Here is a 17,709-nt window from a genome sequence, read left to right as displayed (position 1 = left end):
AACACCTAGTGGGCATACATTTATACATTTCTTAACCATAGAATTAGTTCTTCCAACTACAATCATTTGCCAACAATCCATCCCACCATCATTTTTTAACAACTTATAATCTTAACATCACATGTGTGACCAACCATTCTCACCTAACTAACAAAATTCCATCAAATAATCACTTTTCAATTTCTACAATGGGTATTCATTTAAATTGAAACTTTATGGCTTCCAATCACTATACCATGAGTTACAATACTTGATTCATACTCATATTTCTATAATAAATCCATACATATATACATAATACTCTCACACCCAAGAATCATACTTCTTATGACCTACTTTTAATCCAAATTCTGAAATTGAAAACTAGGGTATGGAACCTTACCTCTTTGATGAAGAACTTGAGGGATTTCTTGTTAGATTTCAAGGCTTGGACAGGAATTTGATTAACAAGACACTTCATCTACTTCCTCTCTCTAGAACACTCTCACTTCTAAAATCATCAGATAATTGCTCCAAAATAAGCCCCAAAGCCTATTTATCAAAATGGGGTCGGGTTATGAAAATAGAAAAATTAACCCTCCGAAATTAGGTATGCGGTCGCATAATGAACTGCAAAATGGGTATGTGGGTCGCAAAATCGTTTCCCAGAAATGGGCTTCACTGGACAGGTCTGCCACCATTTTTCGGTCGCATAACTACTTCTGCGATCGCATAATGGTTCTGCGATCACAGAATTGATCGCAGAATCACTTTTTTCCAGCCTTTGGTAATTTGGTCATAACTTCTTGTAGGAATGTCTAAATGATAAATGGTTTGCAGCGTTAGAAACTAGACTCGAAGATCTTTCATTTGATAGGTAGATCATCACATAAATCCATATATATAGATATTCTCATTCAAAGTTGGGTCTTGTGCGTACCCATTTAAAATTTAGTCTATCATAAAATTTTCAACTTGACTTGGACTTAGGGCTCTTCTTAGACCATAAACCATTCTTAATGCACCTCATACATATATTATCATGATCAATTGATATTATTCATATAATAGTCCTTGTCTACACACAAAACAATATAATTAGCGCACATCAACTTTCTTAATAATGCTTAATTACTTCGAAATTTTCCGGGGTGATACATTCCCCCCCACTTAAGAACATTCATCCTCGAATGTTTCACAAGTCACTTCTAATAATAGATTTACCATCCTTTTACTTCTATCCATTATACATAGGCGCTTATGACTACATGGGTCTTATACTTCCTTTCCAAAATCTCAACTTACTTATGGCCCTTAAAATTTGGCTATCTTTACAAACTCTTAAAAATTTTGGCAAAGTTTCCCCTGCAACTGGGCCAATCCACCTGTTTGATAATCGCCAAAATCAACCTATCAAGACATAAACAACTTGACAAAGCATCACCATGTATATTAACATCACAAATCTCATCATTACAGGCATTTTATTATCAAGAGTGATATTTGGATATGAGCTGCACATATTTAAATCATAACACATAGAAAGTACCTTTCAAATTACAATCATTTGACTATACACTCAAGTGAGAACATTTTATTTCCTTAACACTTTTGGCCCTCAAGGTGGCCTCCTCGACTTATCGACTTCGCCATAACACATTAACAGAGGCAATCTCAATTCCCAGACTTTTCTAACAAGGATAGTAAATAGTTTCTCCTCATAATCCAATTACCCATTAACTTCACCTTCTTAGACATAGACATATGAAACACCGGGTACATGGAGAACAATAAAAGGGAAATATCATACTCATAGTTTAGCCTATTTCCTTCGAGATTTCATAAGGCCTAATGTGACTACACATACTTTACCTTTATTAACAATTTACATAGCATCCTCATGGAGAAAATATTGAGAATAACCCGTTCACTTTCTTCAACTCTAAATATCTACGCCGAACACCCGAACTAAACCTTTGGCGACCTCCAACAATTACTCTAAGATGTTCTAGTATGAAAATGACCATAAAATTTTCTATCCAATATATATTTGATCACGGGGTGATGCTTCTTCTTTGATATGTTTGAACCTTCAAATCACTATTTCACCTTATCACGCATGCAAACCCGAGGTGATCCCATGTCACCCTATCCCATATAGGCCCGATGACACCACATAATTGAAAATTACTAATTTAGCCTTAGCCCATAAACCTTGGAATCTTATTTCCAACATCCAAAAACTTCTTTTCAAGACCCAAATTTCACATCTACACACTGTATAAATTTGAGTAAGCTGTATTAAGCTGTAACTATAACCTCAGATATAATCACACAACATACTATACAACCCGCATATTCGCAACACCATTACCGATCATAGTAACTACTCAAAACCAACCAAGTACTAGTATTAAACCCCACTTTCCATAAAACCTCATTCCAAAACCTCTGTACACTGTCGATATTATTCTCCCAAATATAACGTAATCAAATTCGATAGTACTTATTTTAGGTCCAATGACCTCATCTCATTAAACCTAACCACTTTATTAACATTCAACCCCAACATTTCTAACTAACTCCTCAAATTTCGTGAAAAGAATAACCATAGGTGCATGTGCTCAATTCCTCAAATACCCTGCTCGATAATATTATAGCATGTAGAGGAAGGAAAGACAATTAAATTAGATACGAGAAACATCACAGCTTAAAGCTCAACAGTCGATTACAGGCTTATTATAGCCCAAACGCAATCTGAGCATGGATAAATAGCCTCTTAAAAGTCCTCAATGACTTAACCATAACCCGTACTATTATCTAGTTAACTTGGTCACACCTTCATAGTCTGCAGCCCCAAAAAATTTGCTTATGAGAACTCCCAGTCCCCAAATCCACATAACACATGAACCGATATAGTCGATCCCAACTCCAACACTTGAATGCCTAACACAACCTTCATGCCTGATCATCCATTAGGAATACTTCCATAATTCTTTCTTGCCACATAACAATAATTTGAATATCAGCAGTCTATCAACCAGGTGAGTATCGCAATACCAGTGAACATCCGTAAGTCAAAACACAATGTGCCTTTTGAAATGCGCACTGTTCTCAGGATTTATCGAGCAGTTATAACATTCATCTAAGTGTCTAAAACTGACCATGTTGTCCAAAATTCGTGACCTTCCATTCAAGACTGAACTGCCACCTTGCAAATATAAGTCTTAATCCTGCATAACACACCACATCTACCATGCCATCATGTGAAAGGTACGAGAATCTCATTATCAACTTTGAGTCACCAGCAAATTACATACCCGGTTAGTTATAAACCTTCAATTTTCTCCCTTCTAGGAGGAAATCACAATACACAACATGTTTCTCACACAGGTAGAAAATATCCAGTTCAAACCATCAAGACCACTTTAAAATCCATTCGCACATAACCAAGCTATCTGAATTGAATCTTTCTAACTTAACCAAGCCACGCTTGTTGCCAAATCCTAGAGTATTGCCACGAAACACTCGTAAGGCCTCGTTATAAGACATCCTAACTTAGAACCACATCGCCCTAAGGCCCATAAGTCATTGTATTCCTTCTTAAGCACCCTATAAGTACCACCACTGAGACACCCACTCTGAAAAGACCTTATATGAACTTAAAATTGTTCTTTTACCTTTTTTATACTGGAATGTAGAATCCATAGTCATACAGAATTACCGCGAGTCACGACACCATCAAACGCAAATCTCAGATTCTATCCATACACAAATCCGAATTTTTTTTTAATTGCTATATATAAATCTCGGACCCATTAGAACCTTCTCAGGAGTCACCACTCAGCTCAAAATTGAATTGCACCGCCCAAACAGGCCGAAAGACACATGCCTCATTAGCACAACAACACTCAAAAAAAATAACCTTGCCTTAACACCACTGGCCAAATTCATATTCCATGCACACTACATTCTTCACAATTTACAACTTAATCATTACATGATTTTTCATATTTTTGTAAGTGCATTATATCCCGTATTCAGGAAATTTCCTTACTCGAGTCATCCTCGATCTCAACCTCTGCAGTCATAACTGCTCCACAAGTATGTCTCGGGCCAAAACTTAATTTAACCTATAACCATGAAATCGAATTATCAATAGTAGGCTCCCCCCCGGGCTCAAAGTCATATATCAAAACATTCAATAATTCACAATACCCATATTCAATTACTGCCCTAACACCGTAGTGAGATTTAACTAAATTCTTGCCAAGCTCATGCATCACAACCTATATGGTACCTCAAATCGTCTACTAAGCTCGCTTTCATTCTCGTGATGGTCAGGTCAACTTTCTTAACCAATTCAAATTCAAATCCCAATACATATGCACTACTGGTAGAAAAGAAGATTCTCCACACAACATTATAAAGATCACACCTCTGTAGTTTATTCCGCAAGTGATAACCCGCATGTTTAGCCTCAAACTGCATCTTTCTATACCTTTTTTACTGCCACAACTCCTATGTAATCACTTAATCTTCATGAATTTCAACTCATCAACAAGACACAAAAATTTAATTTGTTCCACAATTACTCCATGTGACATATTCTTCAATACATTCAAAACTCAAGACCCTATGTCAAATCGAGACAGAAGTCAAATACCCAATAGTCCTTTTTACATCTCAAGCAAATTGAGGCAAATTATTTTTTTTCCCGTCACTTTCAAACAATCTGAAAACATCCCGCGGTCACAATATAATCATCATATGGTCATCCAGTTATTCATCGAGCCATAAATTCTACTCATAGGGACACTACCGGACATACGAGTCTAATTGTACAAGTTCACACAACTTAAGTTACGGTCTAATCCTAGCCCCAAGTCCTCCAGACTGGCCCATCACCAAAATACAGAATACACATTTCAAACCTCGTTCATGAAATCATAAGCCGGCGATGCACAACTGATACCGAGCACTCACATGCGCACACGAATGTGTGGAAGGAATTCAAAGAGTTATGTCTCAAGTCGAATCAATTTTGCACGATAAGGAAAGAAAGAAGAGAAATAATCCTAAATTCCTTGTAGCCTCTTGCAAATAAGTATGGACGTTATCAGACCGATCCACAAGACTCTACTAGGCACTTTGTAACGACCCGATCGGTCGTTTTGAGATTTATAGCCCCGGTCCTTTATTTAATGCTTTCTCCGTATCTGTTTCAGCCTATGTGACTTGCCGGGAGGTTTTATTTTGGTTTTGGGGGTGTTTTTGGGATACTTAGTCCCTAAACGGAAGTTTAAGTCTTAAGATTTTGTCCTTAGTTAGAACTGTGTGAAGACCACTCCGGAATAGAGTTTCATCAATTTCATTAGTTTCGTTGGGTGATTTTGGACTTAGGGGTGTGTCTGGATTGTGTTTTGGAGGTCTGTAGCTCATTTAGGCTTGAAATGGCAAAAATCAAATTTTTGGAGATTTTGACCGGTAGTGGACTTTTTGATATCGGGGACGGAATCCGATTCCGGAAGTTGGAGTAGGTTCGTAATGTTCTATATGACTTGTGTGCAAAATTTAAGGTAAATCGTGCGTGGTTTGATAGGTTTTAGCATCAGTTGTAGAAATTGAAAGTTTCAAGTTCATTAAGTTTGAATCGGAAGGTGATTCGTGTTTTTAGCGTTGTTTGATGTAATTTGAGGGCTCGGCTAAGTTCGTATGATGTTTTAGGACTTGTTGGTATGTTTGGTTAGGGTCCCGAGGGCCTCGGGTGTGTTTCGGATCATTATCGGATGCGTTTTGGACTTAGAGAAATGGTTGAAGTTCTATGATCTGGTGCATCTGGTTTCCTTATACGCGATCGCGAGAGAGGGGCCACGATCGCGTAGGCTTAGCTGGGCAGAGGAAGTTTTTGTTCTTTATGTTCACGGGCAGAAGGATGCGAACGCATAGTGGTGTGAAGTGGTGCTTCGCGAACGCGTGGCCAAGGTCGCGTTCGCGTAGAGTTAAGGAGGCTAAAGCTGGGTCACGCGCTTTGCTCATCGTGAACGCGTGAAGACGTTCGCGATCCCGTAAGACTGAGAGCCAATACATCGTGTTCGCTTGGTGTTTTACGGGTTCGTGTAGGGTTAAATCCTGGAGCAGCGAAGTTGTTCTTCGCGACCGCGAGGCTATTTCCGCGATCGCGATTAAAGAATCACTGGGCAGACTTATATCATTTCAAAACGAGGGTTTGGCCCTTTTTTATCAAAACTTGAGTTGGGAGCTCGGATTTGGATGAGATTTTGAGGGATTTTCAGATATATCGATTGGGTTATGATTCTTCACTTATTTTTGGTTATATCCCACTAATTTCATCTTTTAATTTCGGATTTGGGTGAAAATTTGGGGAAAATGGAAAGAAGTTCTTCAACTAAGATTTTGGATTTTGATTGAGATTTTGATATCGGACTTGGATAATTTTGGTACGAGTGAACTCGTGAGTGAATGAGTGTTCATATTTTGTGACCTTTACCCGATTCTGAGACATGGGCCCGGGGAGACGTTTTGAGGCGATTTTCTAATTTCTCACTTTAGCTTTGATTTTATTAACTAGATTAGTTTCTTATAGTTATATTTATGATATGTAATTAATTTTTGCTAGATTTGGGCCATTCGGAGTCGGATATTCGTGGAAAAAGCATTGTTACGGATTGATTAGAGTTTGGTTTGAGGTAAATGGCTTGCCTAACCTTATGTGGGGGAAATCCCCTTAGGATTTGGTGTTGTTATGATATGTGAGACAGTGAGAGCCGTGTACGCGAGGTGATGAGTGCGTACACAGGCTATTTGTGGAAAAACCTGATTTGTTTACTGAGTAATAGCATGTTTTCACCTTATCTGAGTATACTAGCATGTGTAGTTATCTTGTTAGCCTAGAACAACATGTCTACGTGTCCTAATTGCCTATTTGAACTCTTTGCAGCATGTTTAATAAGTCCTGCTTTTTTTTTACTTGTACTTAGTCTAAATTGTAGGTTTCTTGCTATAATTGTTATATTCATTTGTTTGAGTTGCGAATTTATTTTGAGACTACGAGGCGGTTCCTCGGGAATTCTCCCTGCATATTTACTTTTGAGACTACGAGGCGGTTCCTCGGGAGTTCTCCCTGCATATTTATTTTTGAGACTACGAGGCAGTTCCTCGGGAGTTCTCCTGCATATTTATTTTTGAGACTACGAGGCGATACCTCGGGAGATCTCCTTGCATTTTTACTTTGGAACTACGAGACGGTATATCGGGAGATCCCCTGTTGTTTATTCTTGTGTTCTGCATTGCTACTTTGCTATGTTCTCCTTATTTAAATTTCAGTCTCTTATTATATTGTTATATTCTCCTGCTTATTTATTATATACCAGTGGGCCTGACCTGACCTCGTCACTACTCGATCGAGATTAGGCTTGGCACTTACTGGGTACCAATTGTGGTGTACTCATGCTACTCTTCTGCACATATTTTCATGTGCAGATTCAAGTACTTCTTACCAGCCGCATTATCGGTGAGTCGAGACAACTTTGGAGACTTCAAGGTACATGTGCCGCGTCCGCAGATCTCGGAGTCCCTTTCTACTCTTCCCCATGTCCATTATCTTCTATATTTCTTTTGTTAGACTCTGATGTATAGAGATACTAGGTTTCCTTCTTCAGTTTGTGATTCACAATATTCCGGATTTTGGAAAATTATGTACGTCTAGTGTTTTGGTTATTGTATATGCCGAGCGGCATTATTATTGGTTATTCAGTATCTAATGCAGTTAGTTGTTTAGTTTGCTTCCATTATTGATATTTCCGCAATCTGTTAGGCTTACCTAGTCGTAGAGACAAGGTGCCATCACAACATGTCTCGGAGGGATGTTTGGGTCATGACACACTTGATCATGACTTGTAGAACCTATGAACCTAGAGCTCAGATACCAACTTGTCACGACCCAAAATCCAACTAGCCGTGATGGCACCTAAACTCACCCGCTAGGTAAGCCAAATAACAATAATCCGATTTAATTAATATTTAACTGACTCTAATACATTCCCCAAGGACTGGTAGTACAAATCATGAGCTTCTAAGATTTGAATTTACAAAGCTGGTGTGAAATAAAATACATCATGTGTTTGAAATATACATGAACAAATTAATAATTCTAAAGCTACCAAGAACAAGAGGCAGTTGTGACTGGATCACACGTACATCTTCAATGCTAGCTCCTGCCATGCATAATAACATCATCATCCAAAATCTGTACGCGAGGTGCAGAAGTGTAGTATGAGTACAACCGACCCCATGTACTCAATAAGTAACAAACCAAGCCTTAGGTTGAAAATAGTGACGAGCTTGTACCAAGGTCACATTCCACACACATATCCAGTAACATCTCATAACAATAAAATTTAGGAAACACAAAGAATAACTCAATAATAAAATGCTCAGCTCGTTCACAGTTCCGGAAAAATAAACATTTTCTTTTCAAGTATAATAGTAAAACTCAATTCTTTTCACTGAAATCACCAAAATATGAGTAAGTTTGAAAACTGTGATTTTTCCCAAAAAATATTTCTTCCACAATAGGAAATTTCATTTTCAAATGGCATGAGGAAAGTACATGTTTATACCTACATGTCAATGTGCATACCAATGCTATACAACATAGTGATAAAACCATATGCATACTCTCAGAGTATCAATTCACTTAGTCCTCCCAGTCACTCTATCCTCTCAGTCACTCAGTCATCCCAATCACTCAATCCTTACAGTCACTCATGCCTCACAGTCACTAAATCCTCCCAAATCACTCGGCACTCCCACTCAGTAGGTACATGTACTCACTAGGGGTGTGTATAGACTCCGGAGGGGCTCCTTCACGTGCTATAGTAAGCCAATCTGGCCTGCTGCGGCGTGCAACCCGATCCCATAATAATAAAGTATATAAAACCAATATGGCATGCTGCGGCGTGCAGCCCAATCCCATAAGTATCCTCACAATCAGGCCCTCGGCCTCACTCAGTCATCAATCTCTCTAGTCTCCCGGGCTCACAATGTAATGAAACTAGCCCAAAATTATGATATGATGAATTAATAAATTGCAAAAGAGACTGAGAGATGACATGAAATGAATGAACATGATTGAGTATGAAATTTTATTTTAAACAAATAATTCACAGCAATATGACCTCTGTGGGTCTCAATAATAATGCACATAGTCTCAGCATGATTTTTAATATGATTCTCAGCTCAATTTCTTTAACACATAAAACTACATAGAAAATGCCAAGATTATTTGACTACAAAATTTTACAGAACCAATTACGTCACAATTGCTATAGTGCTCGCCCACACGCATGTCACCTAGCATGTGTGTCACCTCCAAATAATTCACATAATACATATATTCAAGATTCATACCCTAAGCTACAAGATTAGAAGAGTTACTTACCTCAACAAGACGAACCCAACGTTGAGCAAGGTAATCAATGCTCAGGAAATTCCATTCCGCGCGTATCCACCTCTGGATGCCTTCTTGTCTCCTCAATTCAATGCCAACGATCTGAAACTGAAATTCACCCCTTAATGATACTACAACAATCTACTATTCTAAGCAACTTCAATCTACAATATCAACATCCAATGGAGCCAATATTAGTAGTTAATTCCATAGTTTAGGCCATTTAGACAATTTACCAAACACCTAGTGGGCATACATTTATACATTTCTTAACCATAGAATTAGTTCTTCCAACTACCATCATTTACCAACAATCCATCCCACCATCATTCTTTAATAACTTACAATCTTAACATCACATGTGTGACTAACCATTCTCACCCAACCAACAAAATTCCATCAAATAATCACTTTTCAATTTCTACAATGGGTATTCATTTAAATTGAGAATTTATGGCTTCCAATCACTATACCATGAGTTACAATACTTGATTCATACTCATATTTTCATAATAAATCCATACATGTATACATAATACTCTCACACCCAAGAATCATACTTCCTATGACCTACTTTTAATCCAAATTCCGAAATTGAAAACTAGGGTATGGAGCCTTACCTCTTTGATGAAGAATTTGAGGGATTTCTTGTTGAATTTCAAGGCTTGGACAAGAATTTGATAAACAATATACTTCATCTACTTCCTCTCACTAGAACACTCTCACTTCTCTCTAAAATCATCAGATAATTGCCCCAAAATGAGCTCCAAAGCCTATTTATCAAAATAGGGTCGGGTTATGAAAATAAAAAAATTAACCCTACGAAATCAGGTCTGCGGTCGCATAATGAACAACAGAATGAGTATGCGGGTCGCAAAATCGATGCCCAAAAATGGGCTTCACATGACAGCTCTGCGACCATTTTGCGATCGCATAACTATTTCTACGATCGCATAGTGGTTCTGCGATCGCAGAATTTGTCGCAGAATCACATTTTTCCAGTTTTTGGTAATTTGGTCATAACTTCTTGTAGGAATGTCCAAATGACAAAAGGTTTGCAGCGTTAGAAACTAAACTCGAAGATCTTTCATTTGATAGGTAGATCATCACATAAATCCATATATATATATATATATATATATATATATATATATATATATATATATATATATATATATATATATATATATATATATATAGAGAGAGAGAGAGAGAGAGAGAGAGAGATAGATATTCTTGTTCAAAGTTGGGTCTTATACGTACCCATTTGAAAGTTTAGTCTATCATGAAATTTCTAACTTAACTTGGACTTAGGGCTCTTCTTAGACCATAAACCATTCTTAATGCACCTCATACATATATTAACATGATCAATTGATATTATTCATATAATAGTCCTTGTCTACACACAAAATAATATAATTAGCGCACATCAACTTTCTTAATAGCGCTTAATTACTTCAAAAAATTTCGGGGGGTTACACTTTAATATTTTAAACATTTTTGTCCCGTATATCTGATATAATTTTTATTGTATTAGGATGTAAATGGGATAGAGCCTACACGAGCAGAAATTTTTATATTAACTCATAAAAATATAAGGATGGTAGACCACTAGATGATGATTCTGCCAAGACAATCATAAGATTTATTCTTTCTTTTATTTTTTAAATTGGGAAACAGTTAGAACATGAGAAATATTGTGGCTTTTGTTCATGTTTATTCATTCACTCAAAGATATTAGGCATAAACTTCCATGTTGCTATGGTTGTCCAAAAGAAAAAATATCAATTTATTGATGAATTTTAATTTGTATCCTAGGGGAATTTGCATTTGCTGGTGATTAGAAGAGGAAATCTTCATGGTTACACAGTTTAAAGAACTTGGAGCAATTTGCTACATACATTAAACTGTTTATTCATGTTTAAATGATAAAAACTGTTTATTCATGTTTGAGTGAATGAATAAACATGAACAAAAGCCACAATATTTCTCATGTTCTAACTGTTTTCCAATTTATAAAATAAAAGAAAGAATAAATCTTACAATTGTCTTGGAAGAATTATCATCCAGTGGTCTATCATCCTTACGTTTTTTATGAGTTAATATGAAAATTTCTGCTCATGTAGGCTCTATCCCGTTTATAGCCTAATACAATAAAAATAATATTAGATATACGGGACAAAAATGTTTAAAATAATATAGTTTGTAATTTTCACAGATTTACCTGTTCATTCATCAAGGTAGCAATACTTTTGGATCCTCTTGTGTGAGGCATAGTTTGTTTGGCCCTATTATTTCTATTTGTGTCACGACCCAAAATCCATTAAAGGTCGTGATGGCGCCTAACACCGCTGTAAGGCAAGCCAACTATAATTAATTAATTTAATTACCCGTTTTAGTATTTTTGAAATCAAAATTTCTTCAATTAAATAGTAAAGATAGAACTCATAGAGTAAGTGATAAATATTTTAGCAACTAAATTTTTAAACAACCCATAACCACTCCCAAAATCCGGTGTCACAAGTGTATGAGCATTTACTAGGGAGTTAAAATAAAATACAGCATCTGTCCAGAATACAAATTAGACAGAAAAAATATAAATAACTCTGAAGGAGACTCTGTTGGCTGCGGATCGTAATATAGAATGCAACTCACTTAAGTCCCCGCATTGTCACGACCCAATTTTTCCTATGTTGGGTATCGTGATGGCACCTAATCTTAGGGACTAGGTAAGCCTAACAATAATTAAAACAATAACATTATTTAAATAGAATCTCTTCAAATTCCCAAAACCAGTAGTGCAAGTCATAAGCTCTACAGAGTGTTTGCTAGAAAACTTCTAAATACAACTGTCCAAAAATAAGAATAAACAGTGCAAAACAAAAACTAGAAGGTGACTCTGAAGCCTGCGAACGAAGCAGCAGGTTTACCTTGAGTCTCCACAACAACAGTCCACACATCTAGCTAACGAACAAGTACCTGGATCTGCACAAAAATGTGCTGAAGAGTAGCATGAGCACACCATAGCGGTGCCTAGTAAGTATCAAGACTAACCTCGGTGGAATAGTGACGAGGAACAGTCAAGACACCCACTGGTCTAATAAACTGAACAGATATAAGTACATGAATAACAGAAGTATGATGTCTACATAAAGACTATGCAGTATGGCTCACAATACAGTAATGGCATTAAAGCAAGAAATAACAAGTATCAGCGAAATATCATGAAAATGACTCAGACAAATTGAATGGAACACAACCTAAATCCGTAATCATGAATACAGCAAGGACAAGTAATAACTCACTAATTACAACCGCTTTTACATCAGGTTTTAGTCAACAACTCCACGAGGTACCGAACCTCGGACAATTTACAATCTCACGGGTCCCTAACACTTGGCATCATGTGCCCTCATAACACCTCATAACCACATTGACGACTCACGTGCCAATAGAGCCATTCTCACATAGAAGGCAAGTAAACAAGGGTGAGCATCTATGCTCAACAATATCAAGAACAACTCTTATCCAATAAGAGTGCTTAACTACGTGTATGCTTGTGCAAGTGTCCTAACATAGTCCATACCAGCAAATTAGCATAAGGAAGAAGAAGAACGGACAACGAAAATGCCCCCAGGCCATAAATCATCACAAATCAATCCCTGACACAGCCCACCTTGTCTCGCCGCGTGTGCAATAGTAACGTAAATGCCCGTCTTGTCTCTCCACACGTGCATAATAATGTTCTCACCTTGTCTCGTCACATGCGCAACCCATAAATATATATACATATCCCACCTTGTCACGCCGCATGTGCAAATATCAATGGTAACAACCGCACAGCTGAAACCTCGTGCAACCCCATAGTAACAACCGCACGGAAGAAACCCCGTGCATCACCACAACAAGTATCACAACAACAATGACAATAATACAAAGTATGACAAGTAAATTAACTCAAGAACTTTAATTCACAAAGAAACGGTATAACCAATTCACAAGGAATAACACAATGAAGAATGTCAGGCGTAAAGGGAACAACTCAAAATCGAGCTCTAGAACTCCCAAAATGGTGAAAATGACAAACCCTCGGAATAGAGGACTTTATATTCTGCCCAGGGGTTTTGTGCATCGCGAACGCGGAGAAAGGGACGCGTTTGCGAAGAAGAGAAACAAAGCTTCCCAGTTGTCCTTCGCGAACGCGACAACACGTTCGCGAACGGGAAGAGGAAATACATGATGGCCCAATGACTGCTCTTCGCGAACGGGTGAAGTAGTACGCGAAGAGTGTAATGGAATAGATACGCGAACGCGTAAGTGAAACGCGAACGCGAAGAGGAAAATGATCACCAGTGCCCAGGTCTTGGTTTGTACTTCGCGAACGCGAGATAGGGAATGCGAACGCGAAGAAGGGGGTGGCAGAACTTCGCGAACGCGAGAGGGTGACTGCGAACGCGAAGAGGAAATATTTCACCTTCCAAAATAACACTACATGAACGCGAAGGCAAGGATGCGAACACGATGAAGGAAACCAAATGACAGATAACAACAGTTCTAAAATAAGGGGGAAAAGACATGTAGCCCATCCGAAATTCACCTGAGGCCCCCGGGACCCTGTCTAAATATACCAACAAGTCCCATAACCTAACACAGACTCGCTCGAGGTCTCAAATCACATCAAACAACGTCGAAACTACGAATCGCACCATGAATTGAACTTATAAATTTAAAATCTTTCAACTTCTAAAACTCGTGCTGAAACCTCTCAAATCAACCCGGAATGACGTCAAATTTTGTAGGCAAGTCCCAAATAACATAACGGAGTTGTTCCAACTCTCAGAATCGCATTCTGACCCCAATATCAAAAAGCCCACTTCCTATCCAAATCTCCAAAAATTCAACTTTCGCCATTTCAAGCCTAAATCAGTTACAGACCTCGGATTTACAGTCCTGACATGCTCCTATGTCCAAAATCACCCAACAGAGCTAATTGAACCGATGGAACTCCATTCCGGAGTCGTCTTCACATAGTTCAAACTACGGTCAAAATCCTAAGACTTAAGCTTCCGTTTTAGGGACTAAGTGTCCCAAATCACTTTGAATCATCTGGTAACTGAATTCAACCATGCACGCAAGTTAATACACATAATATAAAGCTGCTCAGGGCCTTATGCCACCGAACGAGACTTAATTTCTCAAAACGATCGATCGGGTCGTTACAAACGTGTACCCAGTAAGTATCAAGCCTAATCTCGAAGAAGTAGTGACAAGAGGTCCACTTTGACATTCACTAAGGGTCAATAATATTATAATATAATATTTTTAATTGACATGATTTATAGGAATAACAATAATTTCCTTAAAAAACAGAGATAATTTATTCATTCAATTCCAATAATTGAAACTTATGCGTTTTAGTGTTCAATTCGTAGTTTTAGAAATTATTTTTGTTTTTTGATCGTGTGAGTAAGTTTGTATGATATTTTTAGACTTGTGTGGAGGTTCGGATTAGAGCCCCGAGGGATCGGATGAGTTTCGGACATGTTCCAGAGTGTTTTGGACTAAAATTTGCAAAATCTGGTGTCTGGTGCCTCTAGTGTCGCAATTGAAAATGGTGTCGCAATTGCAAAAACCAGGGTCGCATTTGCGACCTTAGTAGGGAACCCACAAGTATCGCAATTGCGATGCCTGGGTCGCATTTGCAAAGCAGTCTTGGGTTGGTCTAGGTTCGCATTTGCAATGGTCTTCGTTATTTTTGTGAGCGCAGCAGGGCATCAGGAACATCTTGGAAAGATATGGAAGCTCTCATTGTGCTTGAATTTTCTGGAAAATAGTAGGAAAAAGAAGACCAAGTCTTCTCTTTGTAGAAAGGTTGAAGAGTCAACCATATGTGTGCTTCACCAACCTTTTGTTACGACCCAAATTAACCCATGTCGTGATGGCGCCTATAGTCGAACTAGGCAAGCCGACTTATTTCCAAAACAAACCGATATTTTCATTTCAAAGATAATTTCAATGTTATTTAACATAAAAACCTTCGTAAAGGAGTTAAAATCAAAACAAAAGTGTGGAAAAGAAAAGCCCGACATCGGGGTATCACAAGTTATGAGCATCTACTACAATTTGTCTAATAATATCGAGACTAATATAGTCTAAAAATATCTAAATACAACTAAAGGAAGATAAGAGGGAGAAGAGCAGGGGTGCGATCGCCAGGCAACTACCATGCTATCCCCGAGAAAATCTGCAACCGGAATAGTCAATAGCTGCTACTGTGTCCAGATACACCTGAATCTGCACACAAGGTACAGGGAGTAACGTGAGTACGCCAACTCAGTAAGTAAAAACAGTAAATAAAGATTGAAAAGTAGTGACAAGCAATAATGCAAGTAAAGTTCATATCACAAAAAAAATTTAGTAAAATACAGCATGCTTTTAAAACCAGGGTTTGAATCAAATCGGCTCTTTTAATCAAGTCCCAGTAAAATCATTTAAAGACATCTTTCAACAGTTTTCAAACAAAGGCTAAATGCAAAGGTGAGCAAAAATAATGAAATCATAATCAGCCCCTCGGGCAACATCACTCATATACAGCCCCTCGGGCAAACCTCATAATCACTTGTATACAGCCCCGCAGGTAGACCTCACCATCACCCATGCCTCCCGGTCACTCAGCACTCGGCACTCGGCACTCGCACTCAGTAGGTACCTGCACTCACTAGGGGTATGTACAGACTCAAGAGGGGCTCCTTCAGCCCAAGCGCTATATCAAGCCAATCATGGCATAAATCAATGAGGCCCTCGGCCTATATCAAACATGTTACGGCGTGCACCCCGATCCCATAAATATCCTCACAAATCAAGCCCTCGGCCTCACTCAGTCATAAACCTCTCCAGCCTCTCGGGCTCTTAGAAAACAAAGTATTCAACCCAAATAACATTTATATGATGCATTAAAATAGAGTAATAGAGACTGAGTCATGTTGTAAATATGTATAAACATGACTGAGTATAGATTTTTAATCAAAAACAATGAGAGGACAACAAGAAAAGACCTCTAAGGGTCCAAACAACACTAACATAAGGCCTAAACATGGCATCCAGTCTGACTTACAGAAATTCTTTCTAAAACACATAAGAATCATATAGTTTCAACAAAATATTCAACTTTACAGTTGATACGGGACAGACCAAGTCACAATCCCCAATGGTGCATGCCCATACGCCCCGTCACCTAGCATGTGTGCCACCTCCAAATAGTAAAATGATACAAAATTCCGGGGTTTCATACCATCAGGACCAGATTTACAATCGTTACTTACCTCAATCCGAAAAAATCTCTACTCCGCAATGCCCTTGCCTCTCGAATTGGCCTCCGGGTGTCCTGAATCTAGCCACAAGCAATACAATACGACAAAATAGGCTAAAGGGATCAATTCCACAAGACAAAATACTAAATTATAGCCAAAATCCAAAATCGGCCCAAACCTGACCCACGTCTCGAAATCCGACAAAGTCACAAACCCCGAAAGCCTATTCAGTAAAGACGGAACTAAGTGCAGTATAAAAGCAGTAAAGATAGTATAAGGAAAACGTTAAAAACTTACTGAAGTTTATTGGATGAACATTATAAATACATAAGAACTGAAGAACATAAGAGAATACTAGGGGGGAGAGGTCTTTAAAAGTTGGGAGAATTTTATGTGTGCCTCTTACAATGGGAATGGGGAGTCTTATATAGACTGAGAAGTGAAGCCATCTGATCTTAGGCTTACAAGTGTACCATTGGCTTTATCTGACAAAAACAAATGGTCGACAAAATTTAAAGTGGGGCGGCTACTTTTGAAAAGTAAAGTGATTGCTTTTATAAAGCTAAAGTTAAAAGGATAAGATTTCTTTTGATTTTGGCGATCTGAAAATGGATCTTTTTATTCACAATTGGGGTCCATGTAGGCCAGGGCTAATCCTTTTGGATTGCACATGTCTCCATTGCTACTTCCTCCATATGAAGCAGCATCTTCAATCAATTGCATAATCTAGTGGTCTTCATATTTATCAATATTTTGTAGAGCCTGCTTGAGTTTTTCACTGAGCTTTGTTTTTTATGTTGAAGCTTTTGCAAAGCTTTGTTGAACATTCTTTCCTGTTTTGGGAGATAGTTGTTTGGGAGTCCAGCCTTTCATTTTAATTTCTTTAGACAAAATTTTGATTCTTTCAAATTCTGCCTTTGAGAAATTCCTGGTAATAATAAAAGA

This window comes from Nicotiana tomentosiformis, chromosome 1 (genome assembly GCF_000390325.3).
Source record: "Nicotiana tomentosiformis chromosome 1, ASM39032v3, whole genome shotgun sequence".
Taxonomy (NCBI): Eukaryota; Viridiplantae; Streptophyta; class Magnoliopsida; order Solanales; family Solanaceae; genus Nicotiana; species Nicotiana tomentosiformis.
This window is presented reverse-complemented; position numbering follows the sequence as displayed.